General features: G+C 40.0%; 1 protein-coding gene across 1 annotated transcript in view; it reads right to left on the bottom strand.

The window, feature by feature from the left end:
- The window catches only part of tnr (tenascin R (restrictin, janusin)), a 150,544-nt gene that overhangs the window by 61,832 nt on the left and 62,043 nt on the right, over positions 1 to 26,669 (bottom strand). Inside the window, exon 3 of the mRNA XM_082172606.1 lies at positions 14,648 to 14,700. The gene's annotated coding sequence lies outside the window, so the exon portion shown is untranslated. The remainder of the gene's footprint in view (positions 1 to 14,647; positions 14,701 to 26,669) is intronic.

Here is a 26,669-nt window from a genome sequence, read left to right as displayed (position 1 = left end):
AATCCAGTTCCTCAATCCACTCAGGCCTCAGAATTTTTTTTTTCATAAACTGCTCCCCTATTTTGCTCTAGTTCAAGAAAACTGCCATTCAGAGTCAGATTTTCTTTTTCTTTTCTTTTTATTCCAAACGGAAGAACTGACTCGATTTCAATTCATGAGTTAAAACTGGATTGGAAGAGAAATTTGCAGAAAACAATTAAAAGAAATTCAACAATCAAATTACAGAGAAATTTCTAAACATAAATAATGAACATAAAATAATGAATTTTGAGTAATTATGCCTGTATATTCCTTGATATGTAATTTTTTTCTAAACTAATTAAACTAATACATTACATAATGTCAAAACAACCAACAAAACAGGTGTAATTTCACCTTAAAGCACAACAAACTGTCTATTTACCCTATATTTTGAGTACATTTGAAGAAAATTAAGTGTTTCTCTTCCATAGTCTACAAAATTAAAAATAAATATAAGAAAATACATAGATTATTCAAATTTCAGAATGATGACATATGTAATTCATTGTGAAAAATTATTATCTAAAAATACACTTCTAAAATACATTCACAAAATTTACATTAACAATAGTTCTTAAAATAAAATGTTATTTACACGTCTGTACCGTATATGCTACCTCAATTAAAATTCAAGAATTGAATTGGAACTTTAAAGACATTCTTAATTTAATTCTGAATGGCACACAATCCTGCTGTTGGCATTGAAAATGCTGCACATTTGTTTTTGGTTAATTTTCATGCCAAAAGTTGGGTTAGAGTCCAACTCATCATAATGATTTCCGGCAGTCCTGGCACAATAGCTCAACACATTATGACTGCAAAACATCTGACATTGACAGACTATTTTTGTCTGGCCTTCAACTATTGCATTACTGAAATACTGATTACAATGAAGTCCTGATATGTGTAGTTTTATGCTCAGCGAGTTTGACAAGATATGAATGAACAAAACTTTAATAACTTTTCTGATATCAGAAGCTTCTTCTACCTCTCGGGCAGAGTCTTTATGGTGATATCATTGCTTGTGCTCTCCCTATAACATAATGTTTCTCTCTCCTATATGTCAGTGAATCAAATAATGTACCAGGGGCTGTGTTAGACAGAAAGCATAATTCCCACTTCCCTTTAAATGCAACCCCCTCTGAAAGAGCTATTCTCTGCCATCCCGTTCTGAAGGATATTTCCACCTTTCTATCTTTTTCTCTCACAACCCTCTATTTTTTTATTCCCTCAAACTGACAGCTATTGTTGGGCTGTTCCAACATAGACTATCATAGAGTATCAGAAATTGAGTAAAGTTACCCAGCGGTCAAAATAAACTTGATGATGTGTTACCTTTTGAACACTGACAGTACACCCTATCACATTTAATACTAAGGAGGATATATGTCATGTAGCACTGCTTTGTCATATTTACATTATTTGAAGTGTGTACTTGTTCAGGGGTGATTTTATTCCTTCTTTTTTTGTGCTTAATATCAGATTTCAACTGATTATGGCATTGAGTACTTACAGCCCTGCTACTGTACATAAGATCTGATAGAACGATCTTTATATAATTCCAGTGGAGGAAAGTAAAATCATTGTGATGGTTATGATCTGTTTTGATTTAAGGCTGGGCCACACTAAAAGATTTTTTAAAATCTTACAAGATTTAAAAAATGTAATTATAGATAAGAAATTATAGATATAACCATTTTGTTCCTCTAGTGTGTGGAGTGCCGCGATGTGACCAGGAAAGCACACCACACCCTAACAGATTAAATTCACGAACAACCAGTCCCGCCTGTGAACACAGGAAATCTCACAAAATCTCTTGCATCAAACATGACTTTAAAGTGAACAAACATGGTGGACAACCGGTAAGAAGAAATGGCGCTTATAGTGTATGGACTGCTTTTTACCGAAAATTTGCGAGGGGAAAAACGAAAAATGTTTAGATGAAGTTGTGGAGGTGGTGTGAACATAGACTTTACATGTTACAGCACGAGCTGGAGGTGAGTCTTCTGTCAGATCGCTTTCTGATTGGGTATTGTTTCGTTTCACGTGATAATCTCCAGAGTGTGCGCGTGATGGTCCTCGGGATTGTCCTCCCTGGCCTAAACCTACCCATTTGAGTTAAACGTACAAAATTTTACCTCCGAAAATACAGCAGCATTTGTAAAGCTTGCATTTTGTGAAAATGACTATGTAGAAAGCAATAGGCCTTTCAATGGAAGAGCTCTTTGGCCGTAGTTCCACAAAGAGTTAGCTTACACACTGCTCTTCCTATACAACGTGTATAAATAGGAAACATTGACTGTAAATGTCCAAATCCTTTACGTTATACATTATAACATTTTCAACTTTAAGCCTGCCTACCGAGAAGAAAACTTCTTCGGTTACGCGCAATGGAGAACTGCCCATCAAGCATCGTAGTGAATGAGGAAGAAACTGTGCAAACTTCATTGGCTCTGCATGCACGTAAAATAAACAGTTCGCAAACTTCATTGGTTGTGCGAGTAAAAAGTCAAGGGCAGCAGATTTGAATGTCTACTACTGTATACATTAAGGCTAGGCTTCTGTAAACCTCACCAGCAACGGTAGTCCTGACTCACACGGTGCAGCTAGGCGAGCTCAAATCCAATATAAAGTTGCTCTGATCAGTAGGCTATTAGTTTAGAGAAAATAATTACCTGACTTCCACTAAAGGAGAAATAATATCACAAAGCTTTCGAGACGGGTGTGGGTGTGGTCAGTTATTAAAATGTGTTTTCAGAATATGCTCTCATTTTCTTCCATAAACTAAGTTTTGCTACCAAAATCATAATACTAATTCTTTAAGTCAATACTCTCTGTATTGACTTCAAAAAGAATTTAAATTTAAGTGGATATTGCTGCATATAAAGAGCACACCAAATGAAAGCATGAACTCGTGCAATAAATATGCAGTGCCGGATCTATACACACTGGTATAGATCCTATTAATAAATTGAGTATGTGGCCTTCAGAGAAGCACATTTGGGATATACATAAACTTCAAAAAATCCAATGGCTCAGTGATAGTCCAAAGATTCAAACACCTTTAGTTTTCAGCACTGCCAAACAAAGTTAAGTGTTTGATCTTACTATATAAACACTCTTTGTATGTGTAGCTGTGGTTGTGTCAGCTGCCAGAAGAGATAAGAGTGTAGATATAACATGGAAGAAAAGGAAAAAAAGTCCCGGATGGTGCACCTGATGGCATGCTGACAGATATCGAAAGGCTGATGGATTAGAAGGTAAAATCAGACATGCATTTTGGATTATATGACTCCCACACATTCATTATCGAGTAGCTTGGGCTCCGATTGATCAGGGATCTCTCACTGCTGTCTTTCTCAGGTCACTAGATTTCGATCCTTCCCTGAACTCGAAACACACCTGTCTGAATAACATTACAAAGCTCTTGAGCCTTCGCTGTCAGTTCTCTCTTTCTCAGGCATCAATATTAAAATTGATAGATTCTATCATGTTTGTATAATCCATGAGAAGACACTGTAAACACTTCAGAATTTCTCCCACAGGACCTGATTAATTACATACGGGTGAAGTTAGGATGCATTAAAAATGCCTTATCCCACATGATAAGTACATGCAGTTAATAGTGGTGTGACGAGACACTTATCTCACGAGACGAGACGAGACACAAGATTGGGTTCACGAGAACGAGACGAGACGAGACGAGACGAGATTTTTGCACAATATTTAATAGAAATCCTCAATGACAATATTCATGAATGGAAAAATAGTCTGCAGGTGCATTTTGAAATGTTTTAACTAGGGATGCACAATATTTATCAGACAGATAAATTATCGGCCCATATGGGTGAAAATGGCGTAATTTTTATTGCTCCGATAAATAAATAAAATCCTAGAATTAAAAAAACTAGATCCAATAAAGTACGCTTGCTGGTAGGGTTGGGCCGACAGACGATACCATCGTCCATCGCGATGGCTGACAGACATCACGACGTTGAAACGGCATTCGCCCTATGCACTTTTGAGGATGCACTTTATTTTTGTTGAGGGTGCACTTTTTTTTTTTCTTTTTTTTTTGAGGTTGACAAATTGTCAATGCATTTTATTTATGATGTATTTGAAAAACATGTGACTTAAAGTCTATATACCATCCCTCATCCTCATGCACTAAAGGTTGAATAGATGCATTTCTTTGTTATGCATGAAATACTTGAATATAAATTAGTTGTTAATTAGTTGATAGCCTAAGTGCAGAGATTAGGGATTAGGGAACGATATCTCGTCACACCCCTAGTAGTTAATTAATATTACTCATTACTTATTTGAGTAAGTACAATGTAACTACGTCACATTCAAATAAAGTCTAACTAAATTGTTTACTTACAGTTTGCGTACAGTTGGCTTCTTCGTCTTTCAACAGTTTCTTTTCTCCATTACATTGTGCCTAGTTTTCAAAACAATCTTCAATCCTCTGATGCGATCCCAGTCGTCATTAAAAATAATAAACCATCCACTTTTTTCTTTATTTGAGTGTCCTTCTGAAATCTGTACAGAGATGCAAACGAGCAGGACTCGTCAAAGCAAATGTTCTTTGACTTCAGTTTGTCGTGTTGTCAGCAGACTTAAGCTCATGGAGTATATCAGAATTTGAATAGGTATATGAATACTGTATGTATCCAATGTGAATCCAAAGGAAAGAAAACTAGACCATTTTTTCTTCCCATCCAATCACAGTTGACAGCTGCAGGACAGCTATTTTTGGAGCTTGCTTTTCACTCACTATCCAACTATTCAGAACAAGCCAAAACAAACAAACAAACAAACAAACAAACAAAAAATATCAGAAATAAACCAGATTATCATCACTGCTTAGATTTTATATATATATATATATATATATATATATATATATATATACATATATATACATATACATATACATATACATATACAGACCCTTTCCAAAAAAATTTGAATATCATGGAAAAGTTTATTTATTTCCATAATTCCATTCAAAACGTTAAACTTCCATAGATTATAGATTCAGGGCCCACAACTTAAACGATTTCAAGTATTTAGTTGTTTATTTGTACATAATTTGGGCTTCCAGCTCATAAAACCCACGAAAACAGGATTTCAAAAAAATTGAATTTTACATGAAATCACACAGTAGTTACACAGTGATACCATGGTCATTGAACCAGGATTTGGTTATTTTGGCAGTGTGGGCAGGTGCAAATGCTGCTGGAAAATGAAGTCAGAATCTCCATAAAGCTTGTCTGCTGAAGGAAGCATGAAGTGCTCTGAAAATGTCCTGGTAGACGGCTGCGTTGAGTGGACAGCACAGTGGACCAACACCAGCCGATGACATGGCTCCCCAAACCAACACTGGACTTCAAGCATCTTGGATTGTGTGCCTCTCCATTCTTCCTCCAGAGTCTGGGACCTTGGCTTCCAAATGAGATGCAAAATTTGCTCTCATCAGAAAAGAGGACTTTGGTCCACTGTGCTTTATTAAATCCAGAGTCAACGCAGCCGTCTACCAGGACATTTTCAGAGCACTTCATGCTTCCTTCATTTTCCAGCAGGATTTGCACCTGCCCACACTGCCAAAAGAACCAAATCCTGGTTCAATGACCATGGTATTACTGTGTAACTACTGTGTGATTTCATATAATATTCAAATTTTTGGAAATCCTGTTTTCGTGGGTTTTATGAGCTGGAAGCCCAAATTATGTACAAATAAACAACTAAATACTTGAAATCGTTTAAGTTGTGGGCCCTGAATCTATAATCTATGGAAGTTTAACGTTTTGAATGGAATTATGGAAATAAATAAACTTTTCCATGATATTCAAATTTTTTTGGAAAGGGTCTGTATATGTATATGTATATGTATATGTATATATATATATATATATATATATATATATATATATATATATATGTATGTATATGTATATATATATATATATGTATATATATATATATATATATATATATATATATATATATATATATATATATAATCTAAGCAGTGATGATAATCTGGTTTATTTCTGATATTTTTTGTTTGTTTGTTTGTTTGTTTGTTTGTTTGTTTGTTTTGGCTTGTTCTGAATAGTTGGATAGTGAGTGAAAAGCAAGCTCCAAAAATAGCTGTCCTGCAGCTGTCAACTGTGATTGGATGGGAAGAAAAAATGGTCTAGTTTTCTTTCCTTTGGATTCACATTGGATACATACAGTATTCATATACCTATTCAATTTCTGATATACTCCATGATCTTAAGTCTGCTTACAACACGACAAACTGAAGTCAAAGAACATTTGCTTTGACGAGTCCTGCTCGTTTGCATCTCTGTACAGATTTCAGAAGGACACTCAAATAAAGAAAAAAGTGGATGGTTTATTATTTTTAATGACGACTGGGATCGCATCAGAGGATTGCAGATTGTTTTGAAAACTAGGCACAATGTAATGGAGAAAAGAAACTGTTGAAAGACGAAGAAGCCAACTGTACGCAAACTGTAAGTAAACAATTTAGTTAGACTTTATTTGAATGTGACGTAGTTACATTGTACTTACTCAAATAAGTAATGAGTAATGTATATATGTATATATGTGTGTATATATATATTATTATATCTGATTATGAATCATTAGGTATAATCCAATATCAGATTCAGAAAGTTCTGTTTATATGATCCGTTCAGTCTGAATGAAGGCTTTTCAATCATATTGAGGCATCAACCCAATTACTAAATTGATCGTTTGATTGCATTTAAACAGATCTTGAAAGGCTTTCGTTTTTTTGGCAGTTGATATGTATTACCCACCATTGCTTATTTGGTGTGTTGGCGAGTGTTAATTTCAAACCCTGTTTGTAGGGGTGTTTCCAGGTGACTCTGACTCCCATCATAGACTCAACTCATTTACTTTACTTCAAAACAGGGTCAGGAATAATACAAGACTGCAGTTGTAATTACACTAATCTTATGTATTTCCCCTGACGCAAAGCCTTACATTTCTCTTATTAAAACAACACATTTATAGCTTCACTGTCCTTAGTCAAATTCACCAATGACATTACCTTGAAATGATGAGTAGCCTATCAACGTCATTACCTAGCTATTGCAGAAATAATAGGCTTACACATACAAAAAAACAAACATACCGTAATGTACACATTGATGTGTTTATTCTTGATGTGGATTTTAATTATATAGCTATGGTTGGTTTAATGAAAATTAAAATCCAAAAATGCATTAATTTAACATCAATAAAGTTATTAGGACTGTTATTTATTAAATAAGCTAAATATAGGGTAAAACCATTTGACAAAGTTTTTTTTCAAATCCATTGTTGATTTGAATAGCATACAACTACTGCACGCAGACTTTTAAAAATGGTGGTTGAAATAAAATGCTCAACCAATCAAAATGCTGCGTGAACTTATGCTGATGCTGCGTCCCTAAACTTTGAAAAAGTACTACCTCACGAGCAGGGACTTTCTGAGGGGGAAATTTTTACCCAGAACTTTATTTAGACCCTGGTCCCTGCGGTCAAAACACACCGAGTACCACCCCAAAGTCCCAAGTTCCCACAGGCGTTCACTGTTCAGCACTTGCCCACACTAGTGCTGATTGCACACAGCATTCTACTACACAAAACGTACTCGGTTACTGACGTAACCTCGGTTCTCTCTAGAAGAGGGAACGAGTACTGCGTAAGATATCTTACGCTAGGGGAAAATCCTTTTCCGCGAGATATTGAAGCCAAAAATTATCCTTAATTTTGTAATAATGCAAAACGCGTTGCAGCAGCAATGCAGACATAGGCGAGACAGCTCGCGCGCCTATTGGCTGCTCTGCGGCAACTGCAGCAGCCTATCGAGCGAGGCCTGGCGTGACGTCAGACCCAATCAGGGCACTTCGCGCCCGCTGCGTCACGTCCCGCCGAAATGGGCGTGGTCTAGGCCTATAAATATCGCTCGCAGGCAGCTATTATCTGGTTTTTCATCATCGAAGCAACCAGAGCGTGTGCATGCACGGCAAGATACGCAGTACTCGTTCCCTCTTCTAGAGAGAACCGAGGTTACGTTAGTAACCGAGTACGTTCTCTTACGAGAGGTCTCTCGTACTGCGTAAGATATCTTACGCTAGGGGACCCAATGTAAAACGCCGTGCATGCTGAGATCTGACACCAAAGACCCAAGGGCGAAAACCCGGGGTACATATAGTGCACAATCACTCAGGGAACTCACAGGGAGTCCGGGAAGAGGGAGGGGTGCAGCCTCACTTTTCCACATATAGTAGCGTCGATGGGACGCGAATTTCATCATACAGACAGGGCGGGGTACGGCCTGAACTGATGGGGAAAATGTGGGTCTTACACAGTTTGCCCAGCTTTATACTGTCGAACATTGAGCTGTGCTCAGCAGACGCAGCATTCTGAGCTGATCGCATCAGGTCAGATAATACTGGTAAATTTAGACCGACAGCAGCCTGGCCTGCAGGGCGGGAACCTCTAGGTTATAAAACCTTATAAATGTAGACGGGGAGGCCCAGCCTGCCGCCATACAAATATCTTGCAAGGCAATCCCACTTGACCAGGCCCACGAAGAGGCCATGCCTCTCGTGGAGTGCGCTCTGACACCCAATGGGCACTGCATGCCCTTGGAGGCGTATGCCAGCGCTATAGCATCAACTATCCATCTGGATAGGCTCTGTTTCGACGCGGCTAGTCCCTTAGAACGTCCGCTAAACGAAACAAAAAGCTGCTCCGTCTGTCTGAAAAACAGACGAGCGAGACACATAAGCTCGTAATGCCCTGACTGGGCAAAAGGAGGCTCGCGTCTCTTTCCTCATCAGGGACCGGTAGGGCTGACAGGGAGATAACCTGCGCCCTAAACGGTGTGTTGAGGGATTTTGGAACATAACCGTGCTTAGGTTTGAGTATAACTTTTGAGTCATTGGGCCCAAACTCCATGCACGCCGCGCTCACAGAGAGCGCGTGCAGATCCCCTATGCGCTTCACTGAAGCGAGAGCCAGCAAAAACACTGTCTTGAAAGACAGGTGTTTCAAATCGATTGACTGTAAAGGCTCAAATGGCGCACCTTTCATGGCTTCCAGAACCGTAGAAAGGTCCCATACGGGGACTGAGGGAGGTCTGGGAGGATTCAGTCTCCTAGCTCCTTTAAGGAAGCGGATGACTAAATCGTTCCTTCCTATTGACTGACCAAGCGTTGTTTCTGAGAACGCTGCTATAGCCGCCACATAAACTTTGAGCGTGGAGGGGGCCCTGCCCCCATCCAACAGCTCTTGTAGGAAGGAAAGCACCTCCGTCACACCACAGTTTGTGGGTGACACACCACGGGATGTGCACCAGCCCGAAAACACCGACCATTTCGAAGAATAGAGTCGTCTTGTAGACGGAGCTCTAGCCTGCGTGATCGTGTTTAATACTCCTTTAGGGAGTCCAACATGTACCCGTTGATGGCCCAGACATGAAGGGACCATAGTTCCGGGTGAGGATGCCAGATCGAGCCGCGGGCCTGTGAGAGGAGATCTCTCCCTATTGGTACTGGCCACGGGGCAGTACTTGCTAACTGCATCACGACTGGGAACCAAGGTTGGTTTTTTCCAGAACGGTGCTACCAGCAGTACTGAGCATCCTTCTTCCCTGATCCGTTCCATCACCTGAGGCAGGAGAGAGACGGGGGGAAAAGCATAGAGCGGGCGGCGGGGCCACACATGGGCCAGCGCGCTCCTGCTCTTGGAGAAAAATTCTTGACAGTGAGCGTTTTCTTGAGACGCAAACAGGTCCACTTCCGCTCTGCCAAATTTCTTCCACAGCAGATGGACTGTCTGTGGGTGTAGAGACCACTCGCCTGCCGGAACATTGTTCCTGGACAGTCTGTCCGGTCCTATATTCAAGATCCCTGGCACGTGCGCTGCTCTGAGCGAGCGCAGGTTGCACTGAGCCCATACCAGGAGGCGTTCTGCCAGCCTGTACAGTTTCTCGGATCTGATGCCGCCCTGGCGATTTATGTAGGACACCACAGACATGTTGTCCGAACGGACCAAGACGTGGTGACCTTTTATTTGGGGACAAAAACGCGTCAGCGCGTTGTCTACTGCCAGCATTTCGAGGCAGTTTATGTGCAGGAGCTTCTCCCGTTCTGACCACTGGCCGAAGAACGGTCTGCCCTCGAGCAGCGCTCCCCATCCCGAGGTGGACGCGTCCGTGGACACCACTTTCACCCTCGAGGAAGTCCCCAGGCTTACACCTGATTGGTACCAGTCGTTCGCTTTCCAGGGTTTCAGAGCTGTAACGCACTTCTGATTGACCCTGAGGCGAAGCAAACCGGGTGCCCACGCTTCGCGTGGGACTCGCGCTTTCAGCCAAAACTGCAGCGGGCGCATGCGGAGCAGACCCAGCTGGAGCACTGACGATGCTGAGGCCATGAGACCTAGCATCTTCTGAAATCTCTTGAGCGGGACAGACGCGCCGCAGCGAAAAGAGTTCGCTGTGCGTCGAATGTCTACCGCGCGCTGTTGTGATAGTCGCGCTATCATGGATAGTGAGTCCAGTTCTGTGCCCAGGAAAGATATTTTCTGACTGGGTGACAGGGAGCTCTTCGCCCAATTGACACTCAGACCCAAATCCTCGAGGTGATCGAGTAAAATGGTCGTGTGTTCTATGAGCACTGCGCGAGATTGCGCTAGAATCAGCCAATCGTCCAAATAGTTCAGCACTCGCATGCCTCTCATTCTGAGGGGTGCGAGCGCCGCATCCATGCACTTCGTAAATGTACGGGGTGCTAGGGACAAACCGAACGGCAGGACTGTGTACTGATATGCCTGGCCCTCGAAGGCGAATCTCAAATATCGCCTGTGACGTGACGCTATCTGTATTTGAAAATACGCGTCTTTCAGATCTATTGACACAAACCAATCTCCTTGGCGAATCTGCACAAGGATTTGCCTGGTCGTGAGCATCCTGAACTGTCGCTTCACAAGCACTTTGTTCAGTTGCCTTAGATCTAGTATGGGTCTGAGACCCCCGTCTTTTTTCAGTACCAGGAAGTATCTGCTGTATAGCCCTCCTTCGCTCTGAACTTGAGAGAGAGGCTCTATGGCCCCTTTGCTCAATAGTTTCGTCACTTCGGCTCGAAGTAGATGTGCTACTTCTGTTTTTACCGTGGTCTCGACGCGCGCCACATAGCGGCGAGGGCGTCGGCGAAACTGCAGCGAATAGCCTCTTTCTATAATGTTCAGCACCCACTTCGAAACCCCGGGTAGCTTTGCCCATGCGTCTGCATGGATCGCTAGGGGTTGAATACGAAGCGCGCTCCGCTCGCTCAGCGATGGAGAAGCTTCGGTGTGCTGTAACACAAGCGTGGCGCTCGTGACATTTGAGGCATGGGGCGCGCTGATGACAGCGGGCAGATTGCCCGCGCTCGACTCCTCTGCGGTGGTTAACCGCGAGGGGGAGGGCTGGGCGGTTCCCGTGGGAACTGTCATGTCTATGTGTGGATGTGGGCGCGGGACAGCGGGCACATTTATCACACCGAAAGCATCGTTCGCTTGCGTGAAGCGAGTGCACGTTGGTTTCGTTTTTACAGAAACCGTGAGACATGCATAACGTGGTGTTAGTGGGCACATTCACCATGTTTGAAGCGCAATCGGTCTGAGTCGATTCATGTGCGCGAGCCCTGTGTGACGGGCTGTGCTTGTGTGTAGAGATGGGCACTGGGCAGTGGGCATTCTTCTTACACATAAAGCACCATCGGCCGTGGCCGGGACACCAGAAAAATTCACACTTATGGGATTTATCTGGGTAGCCGTAAAAACGGCGTTTGTGTGCAGGCAAGCGGGTGACAGAACCGACTTGTTTACTGCAGGATACACTGGAACAGTCACATTTACTGGAACTGAACGAGCGAGAAGTTGCCATAGAAACAGAGAGCGTCAACATGCTGGCGTTTATTGCAGGCCTGCGTGCATTACAACAGGCTTGTTCACTGCAATATTGACATTTCCAGTCGCCTGAATTCCAGAGGGGAATGGGAAATGTATAGGAAAAAGGAGGTTGGTCCGTCCGCAGCGGGACCAGAAAAACTCCCTTTTTTCCTTACGCCAGTGACGCACGGAAACCATAGAAACGGTGTTTGGGTGCAGGCGAGCGGGTTGTGCAACGCGCTCGTTGGCTGCAAAATGCACGTCTGCAGTCGCTTTTCAGGGAACTGACAGAGCGAAGCATTGGCGGCATAATTTTAACTGCCGCTAGACCGGGATTCGAACTCCGGTCTCTCGTGAGAAAAACCAAAACCACTGAGCCACAGGGGGGGAACGCAAAGGTTTTCGGATGCACGAGCATATAAGAGCGTCACATGCTTTCTTCGGCGTATGCTTTCAGGCACGCTTGTATTAAAACAGGCTCGCCTGCTGCAATATTGATATTTCCAGTCGCATGGTCAGGGAACTGGGAATATGTATGAGAAATTGAAGGTCAGTCCATCCTCGGAGGGACTAAAAACACACCTTTCTCCTTTCGCCGGTGAGTGACGCATGAATGGGGCGCAGAAGGCAGGGTAGCTTTCTTATAACGTAAAGAAAAACTAACCCCGACCGTCCGCTTCCAGCCTCCCTTGTGAGCGGCGCAGTTTGCGCGGCTTGAACAGAGGGAGAGAGAAAGCTAGCCCCGTGACCGCCCGCTCCTGACATCCTCTGTGAGCGGCGCGGTGTGCGCGGCTCGAACAGAGGGAGAACAGGTATCGTCCCCCAAGCAGGCAAGGCAAGCGGGCGAACCGGCAAGCTTTGCGGGTTGGGGGGGGGGTGGGGGGGCGGAGGAGCAGTCTCGGAGAAGGATGCCAGGTGAGTCCTCAGAGTCACCATAGGCAGAGCGAGTGCGAGAGCTGCGTGATCAGGAAAAGGGCCGTCTTGAAAAAGACGCCCAGCTCTTTTAGTGCAATGGGAGTGTGTGTCGCGGCGGCAAGCACACACACATACATAAACACAGTAGCAGAGAAAGGATATAATGCCGGAAAGCGCAGCAGGAAGGCAAGGAAGGCGGCGCGGCCAGCGACTTCAGTGACTCGTCCCGCTGAAGGTGCTCTCTTTCAGACGGCGCGGCTTCTTATCCAGCTCCAGCGATGCGTGTGCTTCGCTTGAAGGATGAAAAATCAGATAATAGCTGCCTGCGAGCGATATTTATAGGCCTAGACCACGCCCATTTCGGCGGGACGTGACGCAGCGGGCGCGAAGTGCCCTGATTGGGTCTGACGTCACGCCAGGCCTCGCTCGATAGGCTGCTGCAGTTGCCGCAGAGCAGCCAATAGGCGCGCGAGCTGTCTCGCCTATGTCTGCATTGCTGCTGCAACGCGTTTTGCATTATTACAAAATTAAGGATAATTTTTGGCTTCAATATCTCGCGGAAAAGGATTTTCCCCTAGCGTAAGATATCTTACGCAGTACGAGAGACCTCTCGTAAGAGAACCATGTGACAGTACATCACCGAAATGTTGACTTGGGGGAGGGTCGCAAGGGCTGAGGGTATCATTTGAGAGGTGCGATAGGACTTGATTATATCTTTGTATTGCGATCAGCGTAATTAAATAAACTTGCTCCTGCCACCCTTCATTTAGGACTCCTTATAGATTAAAGACACTATTCTTAGATGACTTGGAGTGACTAACAGTTCGACAACTGCAGGCCACCGCAGGCGACCGCGAGTTATCAGTGTCACCCTAAAGTGAACTCTTATCCACAGAGATCTGTGAACTGGTATCTCTCTTAATTCTAGCCATGCTAATGGCTCATTAATATGAGAGTCATGGGGCTGTCAAAGACATTGCGCAGCACAGAGCTAAAGGACACTAATCCCCATTGATTAGAGTTCTCAGATCAAAGGCTCCCAGCGCTGTCACTTCACCTCTATTCTCTCCTACCCACTCGCGCCGCAATTAGGAGCCCTCTCAGCGTTTCATTAAGATGTTAAAAATACCAAGTCACCTCCCCCTCAAGGGACCCAGTCACAGAGACACATACCGAAATCCTCATTTACTATTGTGAGAAACAAGCTGTGGCATCTCCCAGAACATTTCAATCATTTGGAAGCCTCACTCGTGCCTGCAACTCACAAAAGCAAATGCTGAGTCCTCAGTAGCCCTGGACTCAACAGCGCATACAATGGTTGATAATGAGCTCATGGCCCGCCAGGGATTAAAAAAAAGTACATTTAATTAGCAAAAAAGTTTTTCTTTTTTCTTTAGCGCATAGACTACTCAAAAAGAACGAACTTAAAAAAATAAATAAATACAGGCTTTAAGTAAGGATTGGAAATTCACAGGGCATACCTTGACATGTAAGTGAAAACTGTCCATTTTTTTTTTAAATACACCTTTGATACAGATAAGAAGAGAGAGAGGAGGACATTATAATAAATTATGTTTAAATTGGCATGTCAAAAGACTCACAGACCGTACCTTATTTTTACATCAGTGATGCATATCACACACGCGCACGCACGCATACACACACACAACTATGTAGTATGTGTACTCAGAAATACAGCTGGAAGAGATTTATTACAACTGATCTCACAAACTGAGTCTTATCTTACCTTAAGTGCCAGTGCTTATGCTCTTCCTGTCTCTCCAGAAGGATAACCTGCGCCTGGAATAAAAGAGGAAGTGCATTAATGTGTTGAGCCATACATATGCATTCATGCACACTCCCAGCAAGCATTCCTAAATGTACTTGTGCACATAAAACACATCCCTGAAACAATTACATACTATGGCAACGTTTAGTTATTTTGTTTCTCTCGACCCCCGAGAATTCATTTAAAATCTCAGAACCCCTGAACTGTGAACAAATAAAAAAATTAAAAATATATTATTTAATAATATAAAATAAATAATAATAACACATCCTCATGCCAGTACATGGCGGAAAGTGAAATCTTTATGAATGAGTCATTTAACCATACACTTAGATTTGTTCTAAAACATTAATTCAGGGGTGAAACACAACAACTGAGTTGTTGCCAACAAGTGGCCAAATTGTCTACCCTCAATATTAGAAATTCTTGATTTCCCAGATTTCCCAGAGCAGGTCACAATTAACAAAGCTTACTGGCGATATGAAACATATCATCATCCAACATAATGGCAAATAGGCTTTCCAAATAATGTAAATTAAATTTACATAGTATATTAGTAGTAAATTTATCTCTCACACATTTCCCGCATTGTCCTGCAAAATCACATCTACAGTATGTCCTGCAACAGAGCAATAACCAGGTGGTCACCCTGGTGTTTACTGGCGTGAGGGCAGGACAATGACATCTCCACTCCTGCAGCAACCTGTGACTCACAGATCAATAGCAAACGACAACAATCCAATCAATTCCCACTTGACAAAATCAAGTCCCACCCTCCATTTTTACTTGTTCAAGAAGCCATTTCACTTGGATACACGCCAACAAAGTGAAGAAAAGACTATCACAACTTAGGTTTCATGCAGACTTTAATGGTGTAAGAGTGCAATAAGTTGTAAGTAGATAAACATTTAAAATTTGACAACTGTTTTGTGATAGAAATGTTAAACGATCCAGTGATGCTGGACCGAACTTTTTTGTGAAATTTCACCATTTTAAAAGGAGAATATCCTATCTTTTAGGATAAGCAATTCATGTAATTTATAATTATAAACATCGAAAGGGCAGTTTTCGACATGTCACGCATAATTATGTGAAATATTTTAAAAATATTATTTGCAGATAGTTAAAATGCATTTTAACTTTTCAAAGAATTAAATAAAAATACATTTAAAACATTATTTTTATGTTTTCTTTCTTTTTCTGTATTCCCTTAAATCTTGCTTATTATAATTTCCTTATAGTGGAGCAAATCAACACAAAATCTACACAAACTGTCAAAATGTGTCGAAAATGTAACTCAAAATTAACTTGTTTATTGAACTGTTGTATACAAAGGCATAGGTTTGATTTTGACTTTTGAGGGCATAAAAGCATTTTTGGAATTTATAATAGATTTTAATTGCAATTTCATGTCATCTAAAGCCTTTATTTATAGATATAGGTACGAACTCCCAACTCATAACATAATCCTCACTTCACTTCATTATGCAATCAACAGCATTACAATTTAGCTTTCTGTCCTTTCTGTGATAAAATATCTACCAATCGTTATTCAGGGATTGACATTAAGGTTTTTAGCTTAAATTGACTACAATTAATCAGTTCTGTAATGTTATAAGTCAAAGGTAAGTAATGATGACAAGGAGGCAGATTAACAGAGACTTAACTTTATTACATCAGAGTACATAGGCCTACATAATGTATGTAGAGCACTTATATGTTTAAACACTTACTTTATATTCTCTGTTAATGCATTAAATGCATGCCCTTGAAAGAGCACATGCAGTTTTGTAATGTATTTATTTATTTTGACTTCTCAGGTAATGTCAATGGTATGACCCATTTAAAGGGATAGTTCACTTTGAAATAAATTTTTGGTATGTTTTAGCTTACCTCAAGGGCATCCAAGATGTAGGTGTCTTTTTTTCCGCAGTAGTTTCAATTTTGATATTTTTAGGTCAAACCGTTCTTGTCTGTCAGTCATATAATGCAGGTCTATGGTCATTATCTCAAAACACAAGCACAGAGTCCAAATTAAAACAATTCCCCGTCGTCCAAATTAAACAATTCCCCATCGTAAGTACACATTGATGGCCTAAGACACGAAACGAGCGGTTTGTGTGAGAAAACGAACAGTATTTATATCGTTTTTACCTCTTGAACACAGCCGCGTCCAAATGCTCTGATCTGACGTGTGCGCAGACTGGTGCATAGATATATACACACTAGATGTCGCCTTGTCTACGGCAGTTCATTGGAACGAATGTCTTTAAGGCGACATCTAGTGTATATATCTATGCACCAGTCTGCATACACGTCAGATCAGATCACTTCGACATGGCTGCGTATAAGAGGTAAAAACGATATAAATACTGTTCGTTTTCTCACACAAACCGCTCGTTTCGTGTCTTAGGCCATCAATGTGTACTTACGATGGGGAATTGTTTAATTTGGACGACGGGGAATTGTTTTAATTTGGACTCTGTGCTTGTGTTTTGAGATAATGACCATAGACCTGCATTATATGACTGACAGACAAGAACGGTTTGACCTAAAAATATCAACTACTGAAACTACTGCGGAAAAAAAGACACCTACATCTTGGATGCCCTTGAGGTAAGCTAAAACATACCAAAAATTTATTTCAAAGTGAACTATCCCTTTAAGATGCGGCAACAGTTTTACAGATTACAACAACAGTGGTTGCATTTAAATATATTTTAATTGTTTGATAAAAATTATTGCCAGTGACAATTCAGTTGTCGCTGGATACTGGTAGGGAGACGTCTCTAGTGTCACAATCACGTTAGTTTGGACTCGTTATGTTTCATCATCGTTTACCTTCGTCACTCATTTGTTGTCACGGACACTTAATTATGTTCAGCTGTGCACTCATCAATCACCATCATTATCACCTGTACTGTATATGTTCAATTCTGTTTTCGGTGGCATCTATTGTGGAAGTGTTGTATGTTGTTCTGTTCCTGTTCGAAGTTGGATTTATTAAATATTACCTATTCATTCATCATCTTCTTCGTGTGTTTATACAACCAGCCCCGTGACATCTAGCATCTCTACTAAATTCTACGCCTTTGGTTGTGTAGGATAGCAGCCTTTTAACTGTTTGTTTCAGAAGTTATTTTCTCATCAGTGTGGCTACAATCTTTGTATTCCTTCTTTAGGGAGAGATGTTGTTCAACAAAATAAAGCCAATTTATTTCTGCCTTTCCTTGTCAGCATTGAGGTTGAACAAATGTGAAAGATTATAGTATTTAATTTTCTTTCTGACCGTAGCATTATGCCATTACAGGGATGGCTTTAGGGTAGACTGAGACTTAACACTGTTCTGGAGAGATTCAAATTAAGTGCATACTTCCTATAAGACGAGACAATATGCATATGGATAGTGATGGGAGCTTTTTGAATGAGTAAACCACAGAGCACATTTCCCCTAAGGACACATACCATGTCTGAATTGATTTGAATATTTAGTCCACAAAAGCAAACAATGTTCAGGATTTGTGTAATGTTAAAAAAAAATGAAATAATGAAAAAAATGATGCTGTGTCTCTTCCCGCGGAGGTAGGTAAAACCACTGAGGCATTTCGGGAAGAGAAAGTAAGCAAACTTTTAGAATGTAAATCATTTCCCGGAGAGCAGAGAATGCAGGAGGTTGACCAAACAAAAATAGTGCTGTGTAGGCACAAAAAAATGGATCCACAAACTGAATACATAGAGCATGCTCAAAACAAATATGCTCTATCCATTCAATGGTACGCCAAACAATCTATGCCAACCAACAATGTTCCGGCTCCGAAAGATGCCGATCCTCAATTTCTTGCTCACCTTCAATCACTTCTTACAACCTGTGAAGTGCTACAATCAACCATGTGGCTAGTTCGCTTGCAAGTAGCTTTTCTATTCTTTTTCTCTTGAAAAAGAAATGTAAAAAATTCATGAGAAACCAATAGAACTTTAGTTTCCACTTTTTGCCATCCACACTTTTCCTTCACTATTTGAACAGGATAACCACTGTAAAATGTCTCTAGTTTTCCCATATGATTAATGGGCCTTACTGTATGCTTCAGCATAAACATGACAGAAGTCCTGTGCTTCACATCCAGCCCCTGTGCTGGCAGTTACAGTATGTCAGTGAGGCATCAGAGAGAGAGGGATCACCATGTAACCAGTTCTCTGTAATTTGTTATCTTTCGGAGATCCCATTTCCGATGTGTTGATGCAGCAGATAGATTCCCATACCGTAACCATTTATCACCTGTCACTGGAAACTGTTGTCACTTTTTTGTATCTTTCAGCAGGGGAAAAAATCAGCTTTGAGAAATGTTTTTTTCTATGGAAGGGTTAGAGTCATACACTTTGACAACATACAGTATGAAAGTACAAACAATATGAGTACACTGTGTACATTTATGCATGTCAGAATTTTTTTTTAAACAATGTAGTATATTTTCTGTTGTTTGCAACACAATGTGTGTGTTGGTTTGAGTTCAGATCATGCATAATGAGCACAGATAATTAGCCATTTTAAAAGTATAACACACTTCCTGATAACTATTTGACATACAATGAGTAATCCCACAAGTTATGTTAGAGCATTTTAAGTTTTTTTTTTATCCTGCAGTATTTATCATGTGGGAAGTTATAGGTAACCAGAAAATATGAGTATCAGAGTATTGGACAAATTGAACTTGGTTCATCCAATTTAGAGATTTCAGTAAATACTGTACGTTTTCTAGGTTTACAGTCATTAATATCGAGTACTGACTCGTTCGTGTGCGATATTGTTTAAATGTTTCACAGTAAAATTATGATAATGAAAATGGCATATGTTGTTCATATTGCTCTAATTGTGTTTTCATAAGTAAAAAAAAGATTCACATTTGGAATGGTGATGTTCAATTAAATCGGATTAAGATTAATTGCTTGTTTCGGAATTAAAGTGAAAATGGTGTTTAGCTCAATGTGTTGATGAAAAAGTTGAAATCTCAGCACCTCATTGCTCAATGATTTATGAATCCTTTTGGATTTAAATGTGAGTTTTTATAAGCAATATTTTAGTAAAGTTGTGCGAGAGTTCTTTTCTATTTGTAAATGTCATATCATTTAATTGTGCCTTACTATGTTTGGAGAGCAAACACACTTTGATTGGTCAGTATGTCTAATGGTTAGAAATGATTAATGGAAGTGTCCTCTGTGGCTGCATATAGATGATTAAATAATAATGAAGTTATGAGAATGAAATTCAATGATCAGAGCAGCAAATTCAACGGGTCGAACAATGTCCTTTGTTGCATTAGAGTATCTGAATAATCTATCACCACGCCCTCCCATTTAAAGAAAGGTCTCCTGCAAAAATGCCGGTATCAGCGTTTTGCCTGCAACCATGGCCACACCTCAGAGCTTTGATATAAAACCTGTCAAATGTTAATTAATATTAGTTTCATGGCTTGGGTTTTTTATGATCGACACTTGTGATAATGAATTTCATTCACTAGTTACAGCCTGTGAATAAGGAATATGCTTCCTGTAAGACAATGGGTAATATTCATCTCCCTCATTCTCTCTGTCTTTCTTTAGTACAACACAGCGAATCAAGAGGATTTTCCTTTCTCATTAATGGTCAATTCCTTGAAAATGGTGTTGCATATTGAATGAGAAAGAATCGGCTTCTCCATATCCATGGCTACCTGACATTTCCACATGCCACCTAATCAAAATCCTAAATCACTGTTTATATTGAAAAACAAAACAAAACAAAACACATGCATGTCTTTCAGTTGGATGTCAAGACAAGATGTAAGTCAAGACAGTGATGTCATAAATGTGCACATACTAATCCACATTTGCAATGAAATTTTAGTTGCTATCTTTAGCCTGAAAAAAAAAAGGCAGACAAGGTTGAAAAGAGCTTTCATCCTAGGAAGCTGGACTACATTTTCCTTTTTTGCTAAGGCCTTAGGATCTTTCCTGAGTGCTTTTATCTTTAATTTTATTCTGAACTGTGAGGCTGAGTTGAAATAGCACCCTTTACTAGGTAAAGTGTCAGCCTTCACCTGGTGAAGCTATGACCTCAAAGAAAGCCAAAATGATTTTTAAACTTAAAATCTGAAAAGTAGAAAGAAAAAAGTTTTGACCAGAATGCTCTCTGCATTCTGATGAGAGTGCACTATTCAGTGTAACACACAAGAACAGAGTAAGCATCATGAGTCTGCAGGCTTATTCTGTTCTTCCATTGCATTCATCGGAGAAGCTTCAATCAAAAGAGTATAAAAGGGCCTGGGATGATGAAAATAATGTGCAGGGGGGTTGCAGTATCTTGTTAAAAGCACTTTTATGCCTCGTGGCTAAACCAGCATCGGTTGTATTTGTCTAAGGAGGTCAGAAACCCTCTTCATCACGCATCACAGAATCTGAATACAGAAAACCACAAGTGCGGTATTATCTCTCAGAACTCAGTAGACACCAAATCTGATATTCATTCCTTTATGCTAATGAATATAATAATGTTTAATGAGGGTCTATCAGGCACTCAGGATTTGTTATTATGCAGACAATTAATAACCTAGACCAGTTCTACGTAAAATGCCCCCAACTAATACGTGACAACTCTGGAAATTGAGACTACTTAGACATGTTGTATATCTGGGCCCGTATTCATAAAGAATCTTAATGCAAAAAGTAGCTCCTAGTGACACAATTCTAAGAAAATTCTTAGAAATGTGGGCGTTTACTCTTAAAATTAAAGAAAAAATCCTAGTAAAGAAAAAAGTAATTCAGAAAGCATCTTAACCCTTAAAAGAGCTCTTAAGGTCAAAATTGTTAGGAGCACGGACGAGGACTTTTAAGAGGCTTAAGAGTTTCTTTAGCAGAGGAGAAAATGGCAGAAAGACGAAGAGGGAGAAGAAATGTGTTGCAGACAATGAATAACAGTGAGTTAATAAGACTCTATAGATTAGATCGTGCAGGGATCATGTTTGTGACGGATCTTATTAGAGACACGCTAACATCTCCGACACAACACAGAAATGCCATAGCGCCAGAAATGAAAGTAATCACTACATTACGATATTTGGCAACTGGGAAAATTCCATGTTTGATACATTAAAACCAACATTCAAACCACCACTTAAATAGACATGCCAGCAATCAGTGTAATTGGAAAGAGTGGATCATTTTTTATCATTCTAAGCCAAGCATATACCTTATAGGAAATTAACAGCATGCATGATACATTATTACCATACCATAAATAAAAATAAAAAGGATTTATATACACATATATAATGTGTGTGTGTGTGTGTGTGTGTGTGTGTGTGTGTGTGTGTGTGTGTGTGTGTGTGTGTGTGTGTGTGTGTGTGTGTGTGTGAGAACGGTCAAATAGGAAAAATTACGCATGTAATTTCAAAGTGAAGGCTTAGGCTATACTTAAAATCACTTTTTTTTCCCTTCTTGGACAACCAACCAATCACAGTCTTCAAAAGATTGTGTCATACATAGCAACGGGGTCAACCCCGCCTCCTTACTAAGATGAAAGTTTTTGTCTTTTCCTTACTCAGAGTTGCTCTCAGATCGGTCCCGAATTGCTCTTAAGCTAAGACTCCTATGTAAAAGTTTTTAAGCTAAATTAAGAGTTTTCTGAGAGGATTCTTAGAATCTTTATGAATACGGGCCCTGATCTATATGCAATTTTATTTTACTTTGTATGGAATACTTTATTCTGATTCATCAATCACGGTATTCTGTGATCAGCTTTCCTAATATTTGCTGTCGTCCATTACAAAGCTGTATATCAGACCTCTCTTCCAGGTTAACATATTACTTGTGTTACCGTAAGGACACATTTTTTACTAAGCCAACTTGCACATCTTGTGTCTTAGTTATCGATTGTAGTGAACATGACCTGCAAAGTGCTCATCTTGCTTCTAGGCTAAAACTAATCTATTTTTGTAGTGTACAACCATATGTTTATGCATAGGTTGGTTGTTTTCAATCTGTCTGTGCACTACAAAAAATAGATTCGTTTTTCAATTTAAAAGATTACAATTTATAGTTAGAGAATTTTATAAACTGCCATAAAGGCAAGATATGATATAGTTGGCCCTCTAAGTAAACATCTATGTTTTGTTTCATGAATGCAAGCTTTAAGATTAGCCTACTTTTGACGGCGATAAAAATCTCGATTTTAAACATAGTATTGAATATTGATAATGTAACCAATCTGAAACAAATGTGAAAAGTTTTAACTTAAATTCCAAAATATATGCTTGAATCACACAGCATGCATTTTTATAGGGTCACTTCACAGATCTGAAGAAGGGCTAGTCAATGGCCTTGCAGCAGAATGATTTACTTTAACTACAGAAATATTGATATTAATCAAAACAAGGCACTATGTCACTCACACAGTACTTAAAGTTGAACAAAGTAACTTTTTTTACCTTAACCGAACAGCTTCGGAGTCATTGGAATAGTTATATGACTTTTTTCGGGTTGAATGGTGGTCGTCTCGCACCCCCCAAGCGCCTGTGAGCGGAAAAACCACCCTTGCAACTTTGAGCCGGCGGGCCGCCGGCCGCAGCGTCAGAAAGTATCGCGTGATATCAGGTCTCGCGATGTAACGAATTGCTTTAAGGCAAAAAAAAATCTGCTAAAATTCTGTCATTATTGCGCTCCCTCACGCTGTTCGAACCCGAATGAAGAAGATGTTTTAAAGAATGTCCCATCTGCTTTGATGTCGTTGATCTACTAGCCTCTGGTATCTGAGAGTCGCCAATGAGTTTTTCGACAGTGTTGTCAAATATCTATTCCGAAGCTGTAGGGGGAGCTCTATAGAGAAACCTGTGAGCAAAAAGCGAGAATACAGGGAAGAAATTCCCGAAACTGCATAGCCCTGCTTTAAGTTTGCATTCAAAGAAATGCGAGTTTGCTCAAAAAGTGAGGCTTGACCTGAAAATTTGACTAAGAGAATATGCAAGCAGATCTACTCAGAGTTAGTAAGATCACTACACTTTCAGAGAAAGGTGAGCAAAAGCCAGACACAGATTTCCATCAGGTCGGCGAGAGAAACCGTGAGAAAATCAAAACCTATAATCTTCAGTGAATCTCTATTGGGCCGTTACTGCATTCGGATGGTCTTTAGAGAGGTGAACTATAACTTCAGTTTTAACAGGATCAGTTTTCTTTTGGCTGCTGTAATGGAAGACAGATTTATTTTATGCTGAAAAAAGCTGGAAAGTAGGTGCATTTTGAAAGGTTCTTTTACATGTATTCTGCTCATTAATATAGACAGGCTGTTTTAGAAAAACCAAGCAACATTTGCTGTAAACATTGCCTGAGGAAATCATCGATGCACACAGATGCTATCAATGTGAGCAGCAAAGAGGAAAAGCAAGCACAATAATCTTGTTTTCCTTGTAGTGTTCAGATAGTTGCATAAATTGCAAGTACTGCCCTGCCTCAGAACATTGGACACATGGCCTCAGGACTACCGGGCACTTTGGTGAATGCTAATTAAAAACGATGAAACAATCAATTGAACCGCTCTGTGCTGCTGTAAAGTGCATAGAGAAGCAATGAGATGCCATATTTGTACAGACACAGCAACCTGTCCTCCCTCCATCTTTCCTTTTCTCCATTCTCTTCTGCCCTCTTCTCTTTCTCTTGCTCGCTTCTCCATCACCTTTCCTTTTTTTCTTTCTGCCTTTTACTGCTCTCTTTTCTGTCTTCAAGTCTTCCTCTTTTCAGTCTCCCTCGCCTTTGGTTTCTGGTTGTGCAAAGTGTTTTTTATAAAGTTGTGTGATGGAGCCTTTGGAAAGCAACTCCCCAGAGCTCTGTGGAGTTTGACTGCATGACAACAGGTTTTGGAGCTGGGTCTTGTAAAAGCCTGGAAAATGAGGTATAACAACCCAGTGTTCTTTGCTTGGACTGTGGAACAACAGGGGACTGTGGAACTGATGCCAGAACCTTACTTCAAAGGGCTCATACATGGGGAGAAAAGTGACCAACTTCTCTTCTAAGAGTAAGGACAAGCTCAATAGAGACACAATGAACTCTCCCCAGTGCTGGGAGTTACTAACTAATGGTTGTGATGTCATAGCTTTACATTTTTCAGTACTGATTTTAGCTACTTTTTCTGGTAGTACAGTAAAGTATTTAAATGTACTTTTATTGCACATGCTGCTTTACAGTCCAACAAGATCAAGGAATGTCCTAACTTATCCTCCAATTGATTCAGTGAATCATTTCCCCCTAGATGGTTCTTTCTCCCAAAACTGTTGGAAGATCTGACTGAACTAATAAAATATTATTCTTATATTCTAGCATTATGATAACAAGCTGCAATCATTGCCTAACATGTTCATTATGTTTGCTCCAACTAAATACATGATGTTTACTAGCCACATAACTTGTGTTATCTTATCTGTATATTATTGTTATATTTACTTTGACAAACTCATCTCTGAAAGTAACAGATACCTCCTGATTGTAACATTGAAAAATGCATTTTCTGTGCACTGAAACAATATGCATTGTGAAAAGTACTACACAAATACGTTTCAATTCATTTGAATTCTATATAAATGATTCATCTTAAATGTAGCATTGGATCTTCTGATTGCTTCAAACGAATCAGTTCCCTCCAAATGGTTCTTTCTGATTCCTTCTCGTGAATCATTTCGAAAAGAACTGGGCCGGGTTTCCCGATAACGATGTATCTTAGCTCTTAAGAGCGCTCTCTACGTGCAAGGTTACGAACGCTCGCAGCAATTCCACGAGCGTTTCCCAAAAATGCACTTAACATGAACGCGCGAGAACGCGTTTTACGTGCTATTTAAGAGTCGGTGTCCATTCGCGAAGTGCTGAAATATAACCTTATATGGAATCGTATTCTGAACGTTTAGCCTTAATTATTAGATTTAACCTAATAATCGTCATCTGTGGATTAGCAATCAAGACAAGTCTAAAGTCTACATTCAGGCGGAGATAGCCTACTGACAAAATGTATGAACAAAAAAAAACAAAACAAGAAAAGATACCTTTCAAAAAAGATTTAATTAATGTAGGTCTAATTTTAGAGGAGATAGAGCGAAACAAAGATGTTATTTTTAACAGATTTAAAGGACACCATACAAATAAGGAAAAACAAAACATCTGGGTGGACTTTGCAAACTAACTGCAACCTGGGGTGTTCAAAGATCAGGGAAGGTGGTCTGCAAGAAATGCCCAATACATGGCTGGTTTTCGTGGACGTCAGCAAGTCATTGACAGATTTTTATTTATTTTTTTATCCATATTTTGCCCAGTCTTTGAAGCATATTTTCCACATTACTTCGTTCTTTTATGATTTTTTTTTCATTCATTTAATTTAGATGTGTATTTTTTTGTTCCTTTTTTATTATTTAATTTATACATTCATTTAAACAAAAAACAAGTACAATAAAGTGTACAATAAAAAAGTACAATCGAAACCTTATATTTGTACTCACTTTGCAGTGTAATCTGTTAAATCTAGATAAAAGTGTAATCTGCCGTTTGTCCTGCAGGTGACCTCATAAATCTGTCTTCTTACAATGAACTTGGGGATTTACGATTACTCCAGAGCACTCGTAGATCTACGATGATTTTTAGGTGCTACTTAAGTTACGATGCTTTTGGGAAACAGACCATAATATTAAGATCAGTCGTACGATCGTTTTTACGAACTACTTAGGCTTACGATGCTTTTGGGAAACGCAGCCCTGATGAATTAGTTTTCCCTAATTGTTTCTTTTTTTTTTCTTCTTCTTTTTCACAGAACATAACTAAATTAACCTTTATGATTCATACTTGTGAATCAACATTGCATTCCAAATGTTGAAATTATTTACAATATTGATTGTTTATGTATTTGTAATGGCTGTAGAGTTTGCATGTCTTCTGAAATATGACACAAATGGTGGCAAACGTGTGAATGAGACCT

This window comes from Leuciscus leuciscus (genome assembly GCF_965113295.1).
Source record: "Leuciscus leuciscus genome assembly, chromosome: 6".
In the NCBI taxonomy this organism is placed as follows: domain Eukaryota; kingdom Metazoa; phylum Chordata; class Actinopteri; order Cypriniformes; family Leuciscidae; genus Leuciscus; species Leuciscus leuciscus.
The sequence above is the reverse complement of the archived record's forward strand: the minus strand, read 5'-3'. Positions and strand labels throughout refer to the sequence as shown.